The following is a 17,070-nucleotide window of genomic DNA, read 5'->3' on the forward strand; positions in this document are numbered from 1 at the left end:
TAGAGGCATTCTAATATGCCCTCATCTTTCCCAAAATGGGACACTAGACGAAGTCATATCAACTATCAAGCTTATTAATGTTTTATATACAGAAAAAAAAATCAAATTCCCATTTCAACTTTTAGATATAACAATTTTTTATTAAGATCAAAGACCGCTTTAGCCTTTCTAGCTACAATATTTCTTCAAAAGGTCAAGTTGAGTCTTTAAGGAGGAGAATTTGATTGGCTGGTTTTGGGGGAGAGATGCAGAAAATATTGTATATGACAAATTACTGCAAGAGGGCAGGTGTTTTTGGTTTGGTTGGATTTTACAATTAAGTATATCTTCCAACGCAAGATGTCCTTTATTTTCATTCTTTGTTCCTGGATGTTCAAAATATATTGTCATGCATACCAAACCTTACCAACTTTAAACTATTTCCTAAATCTTTAAACTGATGAAGTCATTGCTAACTTCTCTATCAAATCATTCTGAAACACAATGAAATAGCATGAGAACATCAAGAATAGCTACTGTTCTGGCAAATGCTTTCAAATGAAAATGGACTGAATCAGAATGATTAGAGAAAGCTTCTTCCAGGCAGTTTAAATAGCAGGCTTTATCATACATATGGGAGGAGCATTAAATATATTGTGCATATTTATACTGGGATATGCTTTTTGATAAGAACCTTTTAGATCTTTCAAAATGGAAAAAGTATTATTTCCAAACAATAAAAAAAGAGTTTAAGTACCAAGAGTAGGGGTTTGTCCAAAACCACCAGAAGTCTTGCCCAGGGCACAGCTCAAAAGACTCAAGTCTCCCACAGGAGTCCATATGTGGCTCAAAGACAAATACCACTTGCTGGCTCAAATACCCAAATTATGCAAACTAAGGAGAAAGCATTTGAAAGACTACAAGGTTTCAGCTTCTACTACTTCTGAGTCAACAGTAAAAATCCTAAATATCTTTGCCATATTTGTTAATTTGGATGATATCTAAGTGTATTAAATGCAATTATGCAACTTCAGAAAGAATTTAGGAAGGTTCTCAGCTTGCTTTTATATAACTGTTGTCTAAAAAGGTAAGAGAATGTATTTTCATGTGATTTAACTAAACTACTTCAATTTTTTTAAAATGTGAAATATTCAGATGTTAATTAGCATTGATTTTTTTAAAGCTCATTCCAGCAAAAATCTTTGGTTACATTTTATAGGTCACTTAGTAACTACAGATTAGGAATCATATTTTTTTCAGGATAAAATGAGATTGCTCTTTACCACATGCTGTCCATTTTAGTTTCCATAAATAATTAAGCAAGTGTAATAGAAAGGTTATAAAATTAAAGATACATACCATCATTTTTCACAAAATCCCTGGCACTGCATCATTCCTATAATTCCACATGTCTAAGGTGAGACTTTCATTTTCAACATTTCAACACTGTGTTAACCGTTCTACAAAACTAAATTAGCCTAACATTTGTCCATTGTAATTCCAGGTCATAGTAGGCAATGTATTGCAAATTTTACGCTGAATTACTGTAAATCCTTTTAACAGGACAATATGAAAACAACAAAGGCTAAAATGTCATCTGCTTTAGTAGGGATGTTGTTAAATGTACAGGCTTGGGCAAGCTGTCAGAATAAGATAAATGGAGCTCAGTTGTACCATTAACCTGTGACATCTTTGACAGTACAAGGATATGCAGTCTAAGAAAGTAAACATATCTTTTGCCTTTTTTTCTTCTCAGTTCGTAACAGAACTAAGAAACAAGATCCTTTAAAGCATTATTCTCTTGGCTTGAGTCTTCGAATTTTGAGGGGTGAATTTATTCTTATTTTGAACTCCAATACAAAATAAAATAATTTTCAAAGGAGGTAAGTCACGTATTCAGCCCTATTGACATTTATTCCCTCAAATTCCTGAAAATTCTAATCCCATGGAATATCATAAATGCTATTGGCAATAAAATATTGTGCATGCACAACACCGCCGGAATGGATATACAGCAATGATTTGAAGGAAAAACCATATATTTAACTGAAAGATGGTAAAAAGCATCGGTGTGAGAAAATAAATTCACTGAAGGAAGGATTTCAATCTAACTATGACTACTTTCACAGCAAAACTGCTTTCCTTAAAAGTGAGCAAATCTGTGACTATGTTCTGTACCTTAGAAGTATTACTGTGTAAAAGCATTAAGTGCTCAAAGCCCTTACAGAAATCGTTAACAAAACCTCAACTGGACAAGACTTCAAAAGTGCCCCAGCTTCAACAAAATAAATCTTGAAGCTGTTTGGTACCAAAACACAAATAACCAGACTTCATTCATTTAATTTTATTATTTCTTTATGGAATTTTGAAACTGAAACATCTTTCTCATCAGGAAGATGTAAAAATTCCTCTTTTTTTAATCCTTAAAAATCAGAGTCTAGTCCATATTCAGGAGGGTACATAGGATCCCTCCATAATTTAATGTCTCTAAATCTGATCTACATCTTCCAAAATAAATAACAGAAATTACTGTGGGAGTCAGTTACTGACATTTTATAGTTCATGTGGGTCTCACTAACTACCCATAATGACCTGTTGGATGACTGAAAAAGCAAAGGAGCTTTACAAATGAGACAACTCTGACTAAGAAACTTCTGAACACAGATCCAATTCACAAAATAGGAATATCTTTCCTCTCTCTGTTTCTTCGCGGAAACAAAACAAAAACAGTATCTAAGTTTCCACCCCTCTGTAAGCAACATATTCAATTTTTGCTGCTTTTTCTGAGTGACACAGAAGTCTGCAATATCTCATTTCATATGCTATAAGATAACAAATACTTGAGACTCATTTCAGGCCTGAAAATGATGGCTCCTTTTTCAGGTGAGCATCTGAAGGAGAAAACAACAAACCCAGCAACAAATCAACAACAACAAAAACAACTGCACCAATCTCAAAGATTAGCTTAATTTTTTTTTTCAAGATTTATACTGAAAAACAAGAGAATGCTGCTTCAGATTTAGCAATGAGATGATCCTCTAGATAAAGTGCAGCTACCTAAAAAGAGTCCCAAATCAAAAACAAGATTGTATAAGAACAGCATCCTTTTTAAAACCTGAATATTCAAAATAATGGTTAAATTTCAATTAATTTATGATTAATTGAAAGTAAAATTACCGAACATGCAAGAAACTTCCCAACTTCTTTTTGCCAAGTACAATGTGGTTGACTTCTCCATAAGCAACTACCAGGTATTAACAAGGGATGTTGTTTTTCTCGATTTTTATTGAGAAAATCAGCAGAGTGCAAGATTTTCTGCCTTCTAGTGTATCTCTAAAGGCAGCATTTGGTGGGCTTGCTTAGTGTATTATAATGTTTATTTCTGCTTTTATCTTTACAGAAGTGGGAACTTATCCTTTCTAAAGAAACATTCTTGGACACAGCATAAAGTAGTCTATACCCATTTTAATTATAGGAAGGCAACACCCCTTCTGAAAGAAAAGCCTCAGGAACATTTTTAGAGCACAAAGAAGGGGCTGAACAGTCTTCCAGGGCAATCACTTACGAACCATGGCTATTAATAGAAAAAAGAATATATATATATATATATATATATATATAATCACATGGATAATTTCTGCCCTGTTCCTCACAAACTGAACAAGGCAGGCGTACACATATGTGAAAAGTAAGAAGATGGCAATGTAAATAAAAGCCTTATTTTGCGGTGCAAGCCTGAGAACTGGAAAAGTTCTTTAATGGGGTCATACTGTGATTTTAAGTTTGTTTTGGCTTCAGATCAATGGCTTTCAGGTAAGAAATAAAGATGTTCTATAGGAATTTGAAAAGTATATTTAAGAACAAAAGTGAGTATGCAGGAGGAAGAGGAATCTAATGTTCTCTCCCTACGAGAGAGTGATTGTCCTGATTTGTCTTTCAGTTCAATCCAATATCCTTCCTTTGAATGTTGCCATTTATTGTTATGAAAATTATAACAATATCATGCATTGAGGGCTCTTCAATAGGGACTGAGTAGGAGAAGCTAAAAATCAACCATTTTCATGCAAATATATTTTGTAATAAAGAATCATGGAAATATAAAAAACACAAAGGCTAGAATGGAGCTATTGATACAGGCTTAAATTAAAGAGCTGCTGCATCTCATGGATTTTTTTAAAAATGCTCCTATTTACATGAGATGCAAATTCAATGCCTTTTAAACTATTCCGTATGTTGTCACTTCTCTACAAACTGACACAGACATCTATGTCTCACTGGAATCTTATTGTATCATATATGTCCATACAATGCACAAATATAATTGAAAAATATTGCATAAATTACATCACTCACACTCTTTTCCTCCCTACAGGCATGATTTTTGCACATGCATAACTCCCTTCTAAGCAAACCATTTAAGGCATTCTTGTTTTTTTCCACCCCATTATCCCTTTGACTACTTGACCTTTTATATTTTGGGATGTAAGTCATCATCATGGGAAGAGTCAGCAGAGTAGTATCGCAAACAAGTCAAAGTCAACTTTCCCAAAGATCATGTACCCTTCAGAACACAGAATTCTAGAATGAAATACAAAAGCAAGAAATAATTTTCTGAATGCTTTGTGTCTTAAGTAGAGTCAAAGTGGGAAAAACCACTGAAGCCTTTCAATTTAATAAGCAACTGACTTTTCTATACATTCAACATGTTAATAGGAACGGAAAAAATATTTATCAAGGAATTATGCTGAGAAGTTACAGGCCAATCCTCTTTAAAAGAAATTATTAAATTCACCAGATAATACAACTCTCCTTTACCCATTGATTTTTCCCTGCCTTTGGTCATGACTAAAAATGAATTTCATCTACTTCTTTCAGCCTCAGAAATTATAAATGATAATGGTCAAAATTGTTTTTATCTTCAAGTAAAAAGGCAGCACAAACTTGTACTGAAAGAAAACTATTTTTTAGGAAACAGATTATTATTTAAAAAGGAAAACCTTTAGAAATATGATTAGAAGAAAAACTTCTATTTTGTTACCTATTAAGTTTTTCAAGATTACAGAATTTAACTATTTTTAAGCAATAGTGAAATTGAAAAAAGAAAGAAAACAGAAGGAGGTGAGTAATTGTACGTGTATGAAAACATCACATCCACCTACAGCATCTTTGAACAAGGAAAAACACACTTGTCAAAAGCAAGCTATGAGTGTTATGGCAAATCTTCCAAAATACCTGAAAATATTTCATGAAATGATTTAATTGAAAAAAAAAAAGAAAACAAAAACTGCAGGACAGGGTCATAACGGGTTCTAACTTGTCCACAATTAATATTAAATCAGTAATGAACCTATGCTGAAGATTGGTTCATTAGTAATCCTCAGGAGCAGCTCCTTAGGAACATATATGTTAATAAGGGTTACTGCACATAGCCCAGTAACAATCTTTGTTGGATAACAGTGCAGCAATACGAGCAGGATGTTGCATCTGAACTACTTCTCAATAGTATTTATTGCATGCTTTTCAATATTTCTAGAAATGAAAACTACTACTAGCTCCAGCATTTCTTTACCATTTCACTGATGAGTATAGATGCAACATTAATAAGCTATGGGTATGCTAAATTTGCAAAATACAGCGCTGTGCCAAAGTGAAATCATGGTCAATTCTAAATTCAATGTCTCATGCATTGCTGACAGTACAGCTTATCTGGGCTTCTGTTCTTTACATTAACCATGTCCAGCATGAAATTAATACACAGTCCTGACACCAAGAAGTCATTGTAGGAGTTTTCCTACGTGAGTAATCTAATCACAAAGGTACAGAATCACATTCATAGTCTTTTTTTTCAAATGCACTCCTTGAATTTTTCCCTTCTCCCTTGTGTGCTTTTAGTAGGACACAAAGACACACAAAGTTACCAATTGATTTAGATTGTTCAGGGGAGAACTCAGTCAGAGCTTTCACTTCCTGGGCCAAGACGGTAATTATTCAGGCTACAGAAAATGTAGGCATGTTAAACCTCTTTTACAGAATTCAGTAAAGCGAGGAGATTATAATAGACTTAGGTGGAAGAGTGCAAGCTATTGATTAAATTTGAGAAGGACTTTATGTTCACTTGGGCAAACCAGAGGAAGGGCAAATTTCCTAGGATTACCGTTCTAATGAGCCTGGAAAGAGCCTTTAAATGAGAAGGAGGCCCATATCACATAAATACTATAGCTGGCAATATCATCAATTAAACTATTTCCCCTTATAGCAGGTCTGATTTTGCAGTAAAAGCCATCTTCAAGAAGTATTTTAATTGTTGCTTATGTAATAAAAAAATCTGAATAAATACTTTGCAGATCATGTCACACTATTCTTACCTTCAACAGTATTATAAAAAGCAAGGACATTTACTGTTAGAAACCTCATACAAAGATCACATTAACAAATTATGCATTGCCTATACCAAACACCTAAGCATAACTGGCGCTTACTGTTGTTAACTTCCCATGTGGTTGATGCAGTACATTTCCTCTCCTTGCACGAATGCACAAGGCCAAGGCTAAATCCAAACATTTGAGTCACTTGTGCTGCCTTCCCATCATGTGGCAAAGACGCCACACGAATGCGGGCAGCTTCCTGAGCCTCACAGGGCTCCCTGCTGAGTCACACAGTTTGGAACTGTCCCCAGCTAAAGCTGGCATAAGTGGTAGGGCAGTCAACACGTCTGTCTTACAGAAAGTGCCCAGTGAAAGTGCCCAGTAGTGATTTCTATCATTGTCAGCTTTCCAAATCTTTGATAGCAGCTTTTCATGCAATTTAACTTTTTGAAAATCCACATCCTATATATCAACAGCTTTCTCTAGGGCAGCCTCTTTTCCATAAAAATCAGTAAATGCAATGGCAGGCATTTAGACAACACTATTGTCCATTCTCCCAAGTGCCTTCTACAGTGATTTATTTCAATTCATAGCAGCTCCAGACTAGAAAAGCCCAAAGCTACAGCAGCCCCACTAAATATAAATTGGAAATAAAGTTAACATTCACTTCAACAAAATGACTGAATATGTCTCACTGCCCAAAAAGCCTGTGTATTACTTGAACCACAACTGTACTAGCAGGAAACTCCCATCCTAGTTAATACGAATTTGCAAGTGAGAGAAATCTAGACCACTTACTGGCTGCATTAAGTACAACTTCAGCTAATTTCAGATTTCATTTTGAAAACCATGGCTACAGTCTTTCTTAGATGAGGATAATTTGAGTAAAAGTCTGAAGTCCATCTCAGTAAGAGGAAGACTTTGGGAAGTGTGCTTCAGCTCTGTGCAGACTCAGTAATGATTCTTTTTAAAAAGACTCTCTTGCCATAGCTGTAATCTATTTTTTCACATATAGCCACTCCATTTGTGGGAGAGATCATCCTCTCCAACATAAGATATGGTCAGAAACTTGTTGAAGTTTCACATTAATTATTTTTAAATTAACACCAAAAATAAATATCAAATATAAGCCAGCCCAACAAGCTTCATAAGATTGCTTCAGGACAAACCAATCTATATTAAAGGTTTGCTTACTGAGTCATCAAGCTACTATCTAATCATGAGTATAGGACTGACTGTAGTTGTGCACAAGGCTATTTGCTATCAAGGCAACGCATACAGAATGAATACTTGTAAAAAGTGTAAGAACAACCTAGCCTGTTAAATGTTCTGTTCCTTTTAAGGAGATCAAAAAGCTTGATTTAACTAGGAGATCTCAAAAATAACATGACAAAAACCTAAAAATAAATTATGAAGTAGGGTTTATGAACTTTTCTTACCTAAACCTCATCTGAGGACTGGACCTTTATGAGCTTTGGTGAAATCTTCCATAAGTCGCATACATACTGCGGAGTTTTGCCTCTCCATAGCTGGCAGTGTCCGGAATCAGCCAGGGTCCAAGACAGAAAAGCTTGTTGACTACTGCAGAGCATTACGCTCAAATATTGTTTATGGGCAAAAAGGAAACACACCTCATACATAAAACTAAGAATTTGTTTTTAGTGTAACTGAAAACTTAACAGTCTAATCTAAGAATCTTTATTAGTCCAAACATAGCTATTAGAGAAATAGAATAAAAACTTCTATGCAGGAAAAGTTTCAGTAGTAATAGTAATACTATTAAAATTAGTATACAGGAGCTTCTTCATTTCTGCCTTCTTACTCCCTACACTACCTACATCTGCTAGATTATTCCTTTGTTCTCTGTTATCCCTAAAACCAATTTGGCCCAGTTCCAGGTCTGCATTACTTTAACTGACCACTGGTCATTCGTACATAGCCACGAGGTCTCCAGTGCCAAGTCCACACCACATATCTTATCACCCCCCAGTTGTTACAATACAGGATACCCCGTGTTTCCAATTCTCAAAGCCTATACTATCATACCAGGCCTGTATTTCTCTACAGTTCATTGTTATGTTAAAAATTTTAAATACCTCAATTCTGCACTGAACAATTGTTTGTTATGACCATGTATATAACGCTATGGCTGTACGAAACAAAGATAAAACCAAATTAGCCATAGACACCTAGTCAATTAGAGAAATTGCTATCTTATCTAAAGTAATAAGATAAAATTGCAAGGAGTCCTAGAAAAGCTCAGATGGAACAAGCCTGATGAGCTTCAGTCCTGAGACCCTGCAAAATCAGTAAAAAAGTTCAAACTTAGTAAAACCTTATGGCCTGTTACTCATAATGGCAATACCGCATTACAGAACTACAGAACACACTTAGATACCTGCTGTGTCCTAAGCTGGCAGCATCTCCACGTGTCAGCTGTACCAGTCAAGGTGCAAATGGAGCTAGAGAGCTCATTTGAGAGAATCTCAGTATGTTGGTGCCAGAAAAACATGGAAGCAACTGCTGCTTAGGGTAACTAGAGGTTTGTATAATTAAAAAATAACTTTCACGTAAATAAAGGGCTTGATTAAGCTTAAGCTATTTTCTATTACAACTAATGAACTCTGAAGCTTAAAGCAAGTAAGCAATTATAGAATTCATGGATGAATGGATGTCAGAGAGTTAGTAAGGCATCTGTCATTATTAAAGACCCTCTAATACTGCACCTCCTTTGCCTTCTGATTTAAAATGATGAGCAGAACAATACAAAAAAAAATCCCATGTTGAAAAAATCAGCATGTTAAGTTTTTAGTAATTTTTTTTCAAATCCAACTCGAGAGAGAGGATATTCTACTGAACACTCACATTTACACAGAAAACCAAAAAGAAATTCAAGCTGAAAATTGGGTTTCATGCTCAACTTTTATGAAGGAGTTGTGTAATTCTCAGCACATCACTTTTCTTTTGCTGTTCATGCCACTGTTTAGAGGCCATAATAAATCTACACAACACTGATCTGAATAGGAAAACATTTCCTGGGATTACTGTTCAGTTTTAGTATTCAGCAACACTGAAATTTGTTGATATTTGGAGACTATGTGGGTAGGTGAAGATATTTAATTAAATAGATGAAAGAGGCATTGAAGATATTTGTTACTGCAAGCATTTGCATCCCTAAGCACCTAGTGACTTAATCCTGTCGGTTATCTATTGGCTACCTAGGTCTACTCCAAGTTAATTTCTATTTTAATTCTATGCTGTATTAGAAATAATATATCAAATGATAGAAGAGCATATTATATTGAATAGAATTCCCTGTGAACCTACAATCATAGTAGTTATCTAATCATTTAAATTATTTAAAAAGCTGAAGTAATATTTTTTTAAAAAAAAACATAAAAAGTCAAAAGAAACACCTCAGAATAATTTTTTTTAAAAGTGGCGAATCTGTTTTTCAAATGCTGTGTCCTTATTTTCACTAAGGCATCGAACGCATCCAAAGGCATCAACAGCCCTTCACGTTATTTCGGATTCTCCTGTAGTGAGGAGGTGGGGTTTGGGGGGAAGGTCTGCTAACTCCAGGTTGGTCTGGTGTTCGTAGCTACATTTCAGGTGAAATATTCTGTTTACAAAGATGGAGTAGAAATCTGCAGACATACTCATTGCTTTTTTGTTTTTGTCTTTTTTTTTTTAATTACAAGGTCACAACACTGAACTACTTGCAGCTGTGAAGAGGACTATATAAAGAACCTTTCAAGTCAATATATGCATTCTGTGTGTTTATTAAAGCTCAGCTCTGCTCACTTTATTGTCAAAGTTAAGTTGATCTTGCTTTTCATTACTGCTAGACCTACGTGTCAACGCAACCAGCACTGAGAAATTGTCCCTAGTCTCGTTTAGGGCACCAACAAAACTGTTTACCAACAAAACTGTTTGTACAAAACTTTTGTTTGTACAAAAACTTTGTTTGTACAAAAACTCAAGATCTGAGCAGAAGTTGCAGCTCGCTCTGAATTCAACTCACTGGGTTATTTGACATGACAGAAACATTTTGCCACAGAAACCTTTTTTCAGGTCCATGTATTTTCCCCAAAAGGAAAGAAACAAGACTTAATAGTAGTGAAGGTCAATGTCCTATAAAAATAATTTATCACTTTTCTTCCCTTCACACAAAACATCTATTGGCATTTTTTAGAACATCAAAAATCAAAGCTGAGTTTTTCAAATTTGAAACCATACTTCCTCAACAGTTTCCTCAGCTTCCTCAGTTTTTGAACTACGCTGGAAATCTTAAAGTATTTTAAAGGTGTGTATTTTACAAGCAAACAAGATAAGAATTTACTCAATGTTTAGATTAACAGTCAAAATCTTTATCCCTGAAGAAAACCATGTTAGTAACTCAAGAGAAGACATTGTGAATTACTGCCAGACTCATCTTTTAAATGACTTCATAGGCTGGGAGAAAAGTTATTGCTGTAGGAAGAGAAAGGAATATTCATTTTCAGTTATTAAAATTAGCAACAGCACTCATCAGAAGAATTGCAATTTTAGCATCTGCATATGGTCAGTTTTAATTCTCTCCCATTCTCCAGGAGTGCTTGGAATATTTTTGGGAAATATACGGCAATTGGCCAAGCTTCCCTAGAAATAATCTAAAAACAGATACTTTGAAGCAAATATTTGCAGGAAAATGTTGGAAAAAGGTGGGTTTTGTTTAATTTGTAACATGGAAAGTTATTATTTCACAATTTTAACAGAAAATACTATTCACAGGATGATTCCGTTATGCTACTGCCAAGATTCCTGTTTTTCTCTATATTCTCAGACCCTCACTACATGCTTTGTTAGCTTCCTCTCCAAGATACTGTGCTGCCTTTCTGATATTAATCAAGGTCCTATCTCTAAACCAGAGAAGGGATGATTTTTTAAAGCTTGATCATTAATAAATAACATTCTGTAATATTTGCTTTCCTCCTCACTCACAAATACCTCACAATAAAATATAATCAAGGCTCAGCAAAATAAGTTAATATTTAAATTTTGTAAGCATATTGGCTTTTAGATTTCTCACACTCCATACAATAGGCATAATTTCCAAACAGTATGCATTACTTACCTTAAAAAGCTTAATTTATTTTTTTGTTCAAAATATATGCTAAAAAATGAATGGAGTGCACATCTTACAACACAAAACTTAATAAACTCAATTTCATTTACCCAAAGCAAAAACTTAGAGGTGATTTGGTCAGGTCCTGTTAGCAGTTCAGCAGGGACTAGATTTCTGACATTGGTTGGTAAACTAAGATCTAAAGGCCAAAAATAAACTAAACAGATGAAACTGAAAATGAACTATATATTTTAATGGAGAAGATAATTAAGAACTGGAACCATTTATCCAGAGATGTACATGAACTATTCTTTATCAACAAAGATTCTTCAAATCAAAAGGCATGTTTTCCTCAGGCAGAAGTTAAGAGCAAAACACAGGAGTTATTGCTAAATTCTGCAGCCCCTGTTACAGAGGAGGTCAAAGCACACCATTATAGTCATGCCTCCTGAAGATGATTAATCTCACCCCACTTTAATTAAAACTAAAGAAAGTGCCTTCCAGGAAGATGCCTTGAGAGCTGTACTACTAAAATGCACTATGTGTCCACATTCCTCAGAAAGCACCATAATTATAATTTTCCCCAAAGACCAACGGGTGGTGAAGGTAGCCATTTGAAAAGGGCACTGCTTGCTGTCAGGGCAGCAATTAGCAACCTCGCCCAGCTCAGGGTCCATGTGGGAATTTTAAATCCCTAACACATGCTCACATACCAAAAAATAAATTTTTTTTTAAAAAAAAAAAAAAAGTGGAATCAAGTCTCCAGTGCCACCTGGCAAATACCACAGTCATCGTTTATGAAGCACAAGACCTACACAGACGCAAAAAGCAGTACCCATTTCCCAGGTATAATGAAAACACCACAAGTGAGATGGACATCCCAACTTATTCAAAAGAAAAGTTTGTGTTTAAGAATTTTGTAGGGATCCATTTTGTATGGGATCCACTGATGCATGACCATTTCAGTGCAGGCTATACAACACAGTTAAATTGAAGAAAAACAACAACAACAAAAAACCTCTCATCCATTTAGTTTTTTAACATTATGTTCTCTCTTTTAGTGTATTCTTCTCAAGCAGGCTGAGAAACATTTTTGTTTGGGCACTTAAATTCCAATAATATTTTAAGGAGTCAAATCCTTTCAAAATGTTTGCATGTTCTTTTGTTTATAAATGTAAGCTTACCTTTAAGATAATTTTCATTGTGATTAGATGGCTGCAACGTGCCAGCAATGTTTCTTCTTTCAGTTAAAAGATTTTAATGAACATAATTTTAAGAAGCTGTCAAGGAAACACTACTTAAATAACAAGATCGAGTCATTTATATTATTGCGATTTTCATTTGCACATAAAAAATAAATCTTCCTCAATGCAGTGAATGCATATGGAAAAGTATTTGCTAAAATGTTGTTTATGCAAGCAGTTGAGGGTTCTTTAGCTGTTTTCTTTTGATGACAAGGATTGATTTCATTCCCAATCTCTCATTCTGCAGATACAAAAGCTTGTTGTGCAGGAACATTCCCTTACCGGCCAGAGTAAGGGAATCCCACTTTGGATCCACAGCATTGGAACTCAACTCTTCTACGCACTGATATTGCCACATACCTGGCACTTGCAGGAAATGCCAGATTCTGTTTTGGCTGAAACTGAGAAAAATTCTTCTGCTGACCTGAATAAAACACAAACTGCAGCGCTGCTTGGTATACGAATTGCAACTTCCCATCTGCCTCGCCCACACCCACACATTTTTATCCCAGATTGAAGAAAATTTTTCAGTATCTGCTCTACACCAAGATGATCTTGTTGATCTAGCTAGGAATATTTATAGCTGTATATGTAAAAACTGACATTTTTAAAACACTGTATTGTGATTTGACTTTATCAGCATAATCAGCAAAAAGAATAAGTAAGTATTCTTGCTCTTAGCCAATTACAACTAGATCCTGCAAGTGGTTTTCATTCTAAGCATCACAAACTACAAGCATGACACAGATTTTCTGAGTACTATATTATAATATAAGCATTTTGAGCAGAAAAGTATTTTAAAATATTTGTATATCAAGTAAATTTAAAACATTACTCAGTTTTTAGATGCATGTTCACAAAGCAACCTACATATAATTTGAAAATACCATCCTATTGCTAATATATTGTTTTTTAGTAGGGTCCCAAATTATTTTTTATTCGTAGACGGACTTTCCCTGGAAATATATATTTTGCTGGCTTTGTGCTTATGATCAATCCAAATTAATTTTTTACTGAATCATGCAAAATCAATTTTATGTGTTTATAGTTCAAGCTATTTAATTTTAATTTAGCACTCAAAGAGATCTAAAGAAGGTATGGACAAGGCAAACAGAAACACATGCAAAGTTCTACCTCCCTGAGCATTAACTAACTACACTGTACCAATTTCAACTGATTTTAAGAATAAATGGTATCTGAATGTTATCTAGAAATTTTACAGCAATATAAGATCAATAATATGCTTGAAATTAAAGGAATTCCACTTGAGAGACCATATATGATGAACAAACTGATCAGCCATAAACTCAAACAAAATGTGATCATTACTTACAAATAGGGATTATATTATACTGGAAAATAAATCAGAAATTATACCTGTTAAAGTCATAGTCATATGTGCTTTTGAGGTGTAGAAAAGGAGGCAACTAGACACATCCCCATGTCTGCCTGAGGAAAAGCCCTGGTTGTTAACATTTTGTTCCCCCCCATTTATCACTGACTAAACATCTTACTTCTGCACAATGCAGAAAGTTAAGAAAATAAAACCCAGTTTCTATATAAAGCTTTTGTGCCGCTCCTCAGTTCAAAACAAATTTTCCAGCTGACTTACAAAGTCCTGAAATGAATTTCTAATGAAAATGCTAACAGGCCTTTAGCTGCAAGAACGCTAGCGGGTGCTGCTAAAATAAATAGAAACCCCTGCCAGTGCCAGAAAAGCAGCCCATCATAGGGGCACTTTTCTAGGAGCTTTTTATTGTAGCTGGGTGATGATAATCTTCCCACCCATGGGCATGCTGGCTTTTTGGCACATATCACGCTCGGCAGCATCCTTTTACTCATTCCGAACAGCAGGCACGGAGACGAGAACAAAACAAAAAGAAACTTTCTCAACGTGGGGCAAGCTTCTTTCTTGGGAGCTGCTCTGGCTTTTTCAGTGAGGAGCAAAAGCGACCATTTAACCAAGCCCCTCTGCGCAGCAGAGCTTTGCCTGGTGTTTCTACAGGTCTAAGCAAAGTTCCTGGTCACTCCTCCGCTCACAGGGAAGGGCGCACGAGAAGAGCGCGCGAGTGGGAACGCCGTTAAGGCACATGTTCTTACAGCCACGTGCCCGCTACGGTCTTGGTGCCAGGCAGCCTCGGAAGAGCCCACTGGCATTTCCAGACCATAACACAGCTGAAAGAGACAACGCTGCCATCAAGCATTTTTCACAGTTCCTAAAAACGAAACAAACCCCCTGGGAGGAGTAAATTAATACAGAGAGTTCCAAAGGGATAGAGATCAGGGGGTTGCCCCAGCAAGGCAAGTATCTCAAGGATGGAAATGATACAAAGTCCTCTTCCATTTTGAAAAGCAATCCCTGATTTACCGAGTTCCTCATGCTAAAGTTTACAGTATTCAGAGGTGGCTAATGAGCATGAAAGATGGTAGCGGGGGAACCTCCCAAGCTATAAAACATCACAAGGAAATGAAAGGCGTAAATTCATTCAAAGTGTTCCCTTAATTCTTGTTCTCTTGTATAAGAAAATTTAATCAAAAGTGCAAAACTCTACAAAATTTGGTGTTTTCTCCTCTGCCACACAAAGATCAAGTAGGTATATTATGTCATGTGGCCCTACATTACAGTTTTCATACTCTTTGCTACTTCTACACATTTCTTCCCACAGTTGCCAATCACAGCTCTGCCCAGACGCTGAACCTCTGGAACGAAAGGGCATTTTTATGCCTCCCGATCCACATTTCAGATGGCAGCGCTTGCACAAAATTGTTCAATTCCTCAACTGCAAGCCCGCCACCCGCCTTTCTGAATAACCGTCAAAAGCAATCCATTGCTCAAAGGACAAAAAGAGACAGACTACAGGCCCTAACACAAAGTCAAATATTTTGAAGCCTAGCAAAATATTTCAGCAGTAAAACATAATGACTAGCATTATTCTCCTCAAATCATAGCTAAATATAATTAAAAGGATTAACGATTTAGATGTGTTAATGTCAATGTTAACATAATTTTTCTATCTTTTAAAGCTGAAAAGCAGTTTTTCAACTCCATATCTACAGGCATGCTTTGCTGATACCTATCTTGCTCTTGTTTCTCTCTCAAAAACAACAGTAATTTCAAATATATATATATATATATATATATATATATATATATTTATATATGGCCTTTGGAAACTTTTCCAAAAATATAAACATGCTTCACACTTCATATATCAAGATTTAGCCTGCAGCAAGTTTTTACTGCTAATTTATAAATTCTTGAAATATGGGGTTTAGAACAGAATGTTAATATAACTCTAATCATTGCAGTGCTTGCAGGCACTAGTATAATGAAATAAATAATTACATCAATAAAATTATACTAGTTTGACATTAACAGTTTGCCTAGACAAACAATTCTGAATGACTAACAAGCACTATAAATATGACCGTGGTCATACATCAAAGCTATCCATGACAGGGAAGATTAAAAGAGAAAGTATCATTAGCAATATTAAGAATTTCATCAAATGCACAGTTACAAACTCTGTCTTCCTGGAAAATTTCCTGCTTGGAAGCATATACAACAGAAAATGCTTAATTCAAGATCTCTTTGGATAATAGATATTTCTGAGCATAGGAAATGATCACAATATTATCTTTGTAGTAAAGGTTCTTCTAAATGTTATATTATCTCCTGTTTCTCATACCGATTACCACAAAATTCTGACTTACGTCTCAAAGATATATGCATTATTTGCATTCTTTGTAGTGTAAGAAAGAAAAAGAAAAAAGAACAATCCTGAGAAATTTCAGCATATAAACAGTTTCATAAAATCGTAAGTATACACTTAAAAGAGGGGAACCTAGAGATTCTTCAGTTGGCAACCGAACTTGCTTTTTTTATGTAGGCTTTTCCTTTGTTTATCCAGCCTAAATTAAAAGCAAAAGCTCTTAAAGCTAAATCCACTTTACTCCTCTTTAAATTTGATGAAGGATGTCACAGGAATAGGAACGAACAACATTCCTTAGAGCATTTAGAAAGTGTAAGCCTGAGTGCAAGCCTATCTCAATGTCTCAATTTTCATGGCTTAAATGCCCATCTTTCCCCATAAACAGGTGACTTCCAGTAAACTAATGAGTTAAGAAAGCACTTTCCAGCTTGCCTTGAGATAGAAAGCATCATGTTAAAAAGAGGAGTAAATTCTGAGGGTAGAGAGTAATAGAGAGTAAAGAGAGTAATTCCCCAATCAAAAGCCAAATACAATATTCAGAAATATTCACAGCTGCCAGTAACACCTGTCTAAGTAGGAGGACTTATTACTCAGCAAAGAAAAATATTTATACGAGAAATATGACAATATTTTGTGGGCATTGCTGAAATGTTTTATAGTGA

At 35.2% G+C, this 17,070-nt stretch overlaps 1 protein-coding gene across 1 annotated transcript in view; it reads right to left on the reverse strand.

The window, feature by feature from the left end:
• STPG2 (sperm tail PG-rich repeat containing 2) overlaps positions 1 to 17,070 on the reverse strand; it is a 182,250-nt gene that overhangs the window by 43,449 nt on the left and 121,731 nt on the right. The gene's annotated exons all lie outside the window — the stretch shown is intronic.

The sequence above is a fragment of the Tinamus guttatus genome, unplaced genomic scaffold, assembly GCF_059628265.1.
Source record: "Tinamus guttatus ecotype Peru unplaced genomic scaffold, ASM5962826v1 Tinamus_guttatus_pri_ptg000028l, whole genome shotgun sequence".
NCBI classification, from domain to species: domain Eukaryota; kingdom Metazoa; phylum Chordata; class Aves; order Tinamiformes; family Tinamidae; genus Tinamus; species Tinamus guttatus.